The following is a 7,339-nucleotide window of genomic DNA, read 5'->3' on the forward strand; positions in this document are numbered from 1 at the left end:
TAGTGATGCGATAGGAATGTGGTGTCAAAGGGACTTTTATGTAAAATTGGACGCCCAATTTGATGGCGTACTCAGAATTTCGAAAAAACGTATTTTTCATCGAAAAAAACACTATTTTTTTAAATTCTGCCATGTTCTGATAGGGGAGTTTGTTTTGTGGGGGTAATTTGGACACCCCTTTAAAAATCACCTTTTCTTCGGATATAAAGTGAAAACGGTAATTTAAATGATAAGGCTACTAGTACTAGCAATGGCCTAGGAGTATGGACAAACCAAACAAGTTGGAATAGGTTAAGTAGTTTTGGTATGATAAGTAAAAGTTTCCAAAGGCCGGTTGGGTTGGGAAATAAGGTTTTGCAGGGATTATATGGCAAAAAAGTGAACAATTTTGGTTTAAGGGGGTTGCTTGGACGTTGTCTGAGATATGTACGTATCAATTTTTATCATCAAAAATTGCATTTTTGATAGAACATGCTATGAGGGTAATTTGGACATGGCTTGTGGGGTAATTTGGACATACCTAAAAGTCTACCTGTCAGGCAAAAAATGTAACTTTCATGGTCGGTTGAGTTTTTAAAGGGATTTAATTAAATTTAGAGGGATTTAGAATGTCAAAACACTCAAAAAGGAATGTGAGAAATGAGACTTTCACAAAACCCCTATTTTTTATTTAGATTTTTTTTTTTTCAATATTTGAATGGATGAAAATCTGACTACTGCACATTTGGTGTTCAATTAGACTCTAGTGTTGATTGTTTTTAATTAATTTCTTTGACATTTTTGATTTCTATGCTGGTTTACAATAATATTTAAATTTGAAGGACTACGGAATGTATAATTATAAAAAATAATGGTTCAGATTAATTAGTCCCAAATAAAGATTGATTTAGATATATCTAAACGATACCTTAATCACTTAAAACTAAACTTGTACCTAATCCAGAATCAATGTTTAAATCATTACAGAATGAATGATTAAATTATTTATACTACACTGAACTATGTGTTATCTTCCTATTGAATTATAGTTCTATCACAAAATCATTATATAAACCTTTGATGAAATATTATAAGCAAAAAAACACTTAAAAATATAAACAATTACAAAGCCAGGTTGAAGGTTAAAAAACATGCTCAAAAAATCAAATGTTAAACTTATTATTCAACATGTGTCCAAATTACCCCACGAAAGGTGTCCATATTACCCCACAAGGCATGTCCAAATTACCCCACACCCCCATAGGGGTGTTCATATTACCCCCACACAAAAATGTGGGGGTAATTTGGACACCTTTTAATTTTTGCGATAAAAATGGGGTTTCATCAAAATTTATCGAAATAAATGACATTTTGCCATAAAATATGGTCTCTTTTATTCCCTGGTGTCATCCACATTTTTTTTAAATATCCATACAGCACGTGGCAGAGCTATTTCCTTAGGGTGTCCAAATTACCCCACACTCCCCTACTCGACTGCAAACATTTTTGGAACAAATAATTTGAAGAGAAAATTAATGTACTTTTCGAATCAATATTGACCCAGAAAGGTCATTTTTTCAATTAGAACATTATTTTTCATTTTAAAACTTCGTGTTTTTTCTAACTTTGCAGGGTTATTTTTTAGAGTGTAACAATGTTCTACAAAGTTGTAGAGCAGAAAATTACAAACAATTTTGTTATATAAACATGAGGGGTTGGCTTATAAACATCAAGAGTTATCGCTATACTACGAAAAAAAAGTTTTGAAAAAGTTCTTTTTTGCGTTTCTCTTTGTTTCGTCGTCCGTGTATGTCGTGGGTCCATGTCTGTCGTGGGTGACAATGAACGGGCATGATCGACGATGACCAACTTTTTCAAAACTTTTTTTCGTAAAATCGCGATAACTCGTAATGTTTACCCTTATGTTTTTACATCAAAATGTTTGTAATTGTCTGCTCTGCAACTTTGTAGAACATTGACAAACATAAAAAATGACCGAGTTATGAATTTTTGAATCATTACTGATTAAAAAAAATAATATTGATCGCAAAATATTTTCAAACCTAATTTTTGATTAAAATCAAATTTGCAATCAAAATGTACTTGAGTGAAAATTTGCTAAAGTTCACCATTTCCAAGTTATAGCCATTTTTAGGTAACATTTTTGAAAAAAGTTGCAGCAATTAGTTTTTTTTTTAAATAAGTACCCATGATTGCCCACCCACGAAAAAATATTTTTGAAAGGTTGAGAAAATTCTGTATATTTTGCTTTTTTGTTCTTTGTTGATACGACCCTAAGTTGCTGAGATATTGTCGTGCAAAGCATTAAAAATAGAAAAAAATATGTTTTCTAAACCTAAACAACCCACCATTTTATAAGTTCGATAACTCACCAACTAAAATGTTAAAATAAGAAACATTCGTGAAATTTTCTGATCTTTGCGTACACATAAAATATTTTTGTTTTTTTTTTTTTTTTTTTGAGTCAGGACTATAATTTCAATTGGGTGTTATATTGAATGTAGGGGAAATCTACCCTTTCCAATCAAACACCTATCTTCGTCATATGGAGAGTTTGATGCTCGATTAAAGCTCCAAAAATACTATTTGGGCTATAAACTTACCAGCAACAGCACCGCCTCGAGTAAGCACGCAAATGTATGCCACTTACTGGCCAAAAAGATCACATTTAATGCACTTTTGATCATAATTTGTATTTTGCGAGACCACTTCTCATCATTTTGTTGGCACACACAGTGACACACACGAGAATCCCTCAAACGCTTAATGAATATCGCCAAAATTAACTTTTCACTTTCGCTTACTTTTTCACGGCGCTTAAGATATGAAATTGCTTCCAACTACCGGCAACATGTTCTTTTGATCATTAGTAAGGCACTCACTTGAAGAATAATCCCGAAAATGTAATAAATTAGCAAGCGCCATCAAAAACAAACGCGCCAAGTCGTTTGACGGTTCAATTTTCACTTTGCATTCCACTCGAAGGCTGAAGAAAACCGAGCGAGAGACGAAGGCAAAGAACAAAGGCTGGCCGTCAACACCACCAGCAGCACAGCCAGCGATGCCAGGAAACTTTCCCTATAAATGCCACTTTTCGTGAGTGTTCGTTTGAACTGTCAGCGCCAATGGCAACACTCGACAGAGTGTTGGAAGAAAAAGAACTAAGCCGATATTAGAAAAATGGGCGTGGCCCAATGCATTCGCCTCGATTAGAATACCCTTGGGAATTTTTTTGTTAAATGCTTGGTAAAGAAATAGAATAACTTTTAGTGAAAGTGAAAATAAACAGAAATGTTCACAAAAACTTGCTCTACTCGTTGGTGTACTTGGTTTTAGTAAAATTCAAGGGAGACTCTAGATTATCCAGCATAATTCAAACACGACCGCTTATTAGGATTAAAATGGGTAGATTTCCCCTACTTCATAATTATTTGTTAAGTGGATACATTCATTTTTTTGAAGGTTTTTGTGAGGAATTACAGTTTGTTATGCCAAAAGATGTTATTTTTTATAATCAGTCCATAAAAAAACCAATCAAATGTGAGTAGTAATCTAGCTGCGCGTAGAGTTCCTGGGTGTAAAATGAATGTTGCATTATTATATTATGTTTTGTATGTTATATCACGGATAAAAACTTTTTTTTTCAGTAAAATGGCTGTTTCTCGTCAATGGTATTTTTTTTTATTTTTGGTATTCATAGATTCTTATGTAATATTGTTCGGAGGGATGGTGACACAATGGTGACAGAAGGTGAAAAAAATCAATATTAAAAAAAAAAACAAAAATATGTCCAAACCACATTATAAAACGATAATTGTCAAAAAAATCGGACATTTTGAAGGTTTATATTCTATAAGTTACAAATTTCTTGGGCAATTCCCTATAAAGTTCAGATTGAAGAAAGTCTTTTACTCTAAAAATTAGCAAACAAAAAAGTTTTTATTAGAAAAACGTCTAAAAAACAGGTAGTGCCAAAAATAGAGGACCAATCGACACCAAACTTGGAATTTCTGTTAAATTTCTATAGATGAACGTTCCCTGCAAGTTTGGTCCACATCAGTGAAGTCCAAAAGTGTACTCACTTGACAAGGAATTACTCATAGGCTTTTTAGTAGAACAATTTTCTAAGTATATCCACATCCCAAGCAACACACTTTGTCAGATAAACGTATTTCCTAACTGGTTGTATAACCGATCGGCCTCGTTACCACAACTTGTTCCCAAGATCCATTGGAAAAAGCGCACTTTTTGCCTTCCTCACTGAGGTAAGGCTATAATCCTGCTCCAAAATTGAACTTTTTATTTTAAGCTCGAAAACCCACCTTGATGTATACATATCGACTCAGAATTGAAAACTGAACAAATGTCTGTGTGTATGTGTGTGTGTATGTGTGTGTGTATGTGTGTGTGTATGTGTGTGTGTATGTGTGTGTATGTGTGTGTGTATGTGACCAATAATGTCACGCAGTTTTCTCAGCACTGGCTGAACCGATTTTGACCAAACCAGTCGCATTCGACTTGGTTTAAGGTCCCATACGGTGCTATTGAATTGTTTGAAGTTTCGATAAGTAGTTCAAAAGTTATGTATAAAAATGTGTTTTCGCATATTTTCAGAAGTTGAATAAATGGCAGTAAACTGAACCAAACATCATCATGCTATACATCGTTAGTTAGGTAATTGAAAGACCTTTCCAACGAGTCCAAAACATTGATAATCTGGCAACCCTGTCTCGAGTTATAACCATTTAAGTGATATTTATGTAATTTTTTGTAGCCGGATCTCACTTAAATGTATGTAAACAATGTCCAGATCCATCATCCGACCCATCGTTGGTTAGGTAATCGAAAGACCTTTCCAACGAGTCTACAACATTGATAATCTGGCAACCCTGTCTCGAGTTCTGGCCACTTAAGTGATATTTATGCACTTTTTTTGTAGCCGGATCTCACTTAAATGTATGTAAACAATGTCCGGATCCATCATCCGACCCATCGTTGGTTAGGTAGTCAAAAGACCTTTCCAACGAGCCTAAAACATTGATAATCTGGCAACCCTGTCTCGAGTTCTGACCACATAAGTGATATGTATGCACTTTTTTTTGTAGCCGGATCTCACTTAAATGTATGTAAACAATGTCCGGATCCATCATCCAACCCATCGTTGGTTAGGTAATCAAAAGAAATTTCCAACGAGTATAAAACATTGAAGATCTGGCAACCCTGCCTCGAGTTCTGACCACTTAAGTGATATTTATGTACTTTTTTGTAGCTGGAACTCACTTAAATGTATGTAAACAATGTCCGGATCCATCATCCAACCCATCGTTGGTTAGGTAGTCAAAAAACTTTTCCAACGAGCCTAAAACATTGATAATCTGGCAACCCTGTCTCGAGTTCTGACCACTTAAGTGATATTTATGCACTTTTTTTGTAGCCGGATCTCACTTAAATGTATGTAAACAATGTCCGGATCCATCATCCGACCCATCGTTGGTTAGGTAGTCAAAAAACTTTTCCAACGAGCCTAAAACATTGATAAACTGGCAACCCTGTCTCGAGTTATGACCACTTAAGTGATATTTATGTACTTTTTTGTAGCTGGAACTCACTTAAATGTATGTAAACAATGTCCGGATCCATCATCCGACCCATCGTTGGTTAGGTAGTCAAAAAACTTTTCCAACGAGCCTAAAACATTGATAATCTAGCAACCCTGTCTCGAGTTCTGACCACTTAAGTGATATTTATGTACTTTTTTTGTAGCCGGATGTCACTTAAATGTATGTAAACAATGTCCGGATCCATCATCCGACCCATCGTTGATAAGGTAATCGAAAGACCTTTCAACGAGTCTACAACATTGATAATCTGACAACCCTGTCTCGAGTTCTGACCACTTAAGTGATATTTATGCACTTTTTTTGTAGCCGGATCTCACTTAAATGTATGTAAACAATGTCCAGATCCATCATCCGACCCATCGTTGGTAAGGTAATTGAAAGGCCGAGTCTAAAACATTGACGATCTGGCAACCCTATCTCGAGTTCTGACCACTTATGATGCAACTTATGAGCCCTTGAGTGATATGTGTGTTTTTTTTTTTGTAATCCTGAACTTAACGAAATTAGACGAAATTTGTGTCCAAACCCATCATATCACATATCACCCATTGTTGGAAAAGAGTGAGGAAGGCACCAACCACATAGGTGGATTAAGTTAGTTTTTTCTGTTAACATTTATGTCACTTTCCTTAAAAATAATATCACAGATCTTCGCTACAAATCGCTACTGTTGTATAACTTGCCAGAATAAGATGCAAGTTATCAGAGTAAGTTGTACAAATGTATTTGACAACACTGTGCTAGCTAACAAGAGATTCAACGAAAAAAAGGGGGCGTGGTTAACGGCTGTGCTGTCAAATCAAAGCGCACACTGAAAAGGAAAGATAGATTGAAAACAGTTGTCTAACCGTTACCCAACTTACATGTAAACAAACAGTTCTATTTTCAATCAACGACGAAGCCAATAAGAATAGTATCTCTGACTGTTTTGGTACGCTTGTTTCTGCCCGATTTATTTAGAAAAAAAAAATAAAAATTGTATGAAAAAAAAACCATCCTTTCGCGCTCTCTAACTGTGATTTTTGTGAAACCCTCTTCATGACGAACTTTTAAATATTCCTTTTTTGATGAACTTCGTCTTTCCCAAGATTCGATCCGATGACTTCGACGATTTGTTGTTGGGTAATTCTCCGCCAACTCACACAGCAGTTGCCCCGACCCCTCTTCGATTTGCGTGAAACTTTGTCCTAAGGGGTAACTTTTGTCCCTGATCACGAATCCGAGGTCCGTTTTTTGATATCTCGTGACGGAGGGCGGTACGACCCTTCCATTTTTGAACATGCGAAAAGAGGTGTTTTCAATAATTTGCAGCCTGAAACGGTGATGAGATAGAAATTTGGTGTCAAAGGGACTTTTATGTAAAATTAGACGCCCGATTTGATGGCGTACTCAGAATTCCGAAAAACGTATTTTCATCGAAAAACACTTAAAAGTTTTAAAATTCTCCCATTTTCCGTTACTCGACTGTAAAAATTTTGGAACATGTCATTTTATGGGAAATTTAATGTACTTTTCGAATCTACATTGTCTCAGAAGGGTCATTTTTCATTTAGAACAAAATTTTTCATTTTAAAATTTCGTGTTTTTCTAACTTTGCAGGGTTATTTTTTAGAGTGTAACAATGTTCTACAAAGTTGTAGAGCAGACAATTACAAAATTTTAATATATATACATAAGGGTTTTGCTTATAAACATCACAAGTTATCACGATTTTACGA

This window comes from Culex quinquefasciatus, chromosome 3, assembly GCF_015732765.1.
Source record: "Culex quinquefasciatus strain JHB chromosome 3, VPISU_Cqui_1.0_pri_paternal, whole genome shotgun sequence".
Taxonomy (NCBI): Eukaryota; Metazoa; Arthropoda; class Insecta; order Diptera; family Culicidae; genus Culex; species Culex quinquefasciatus.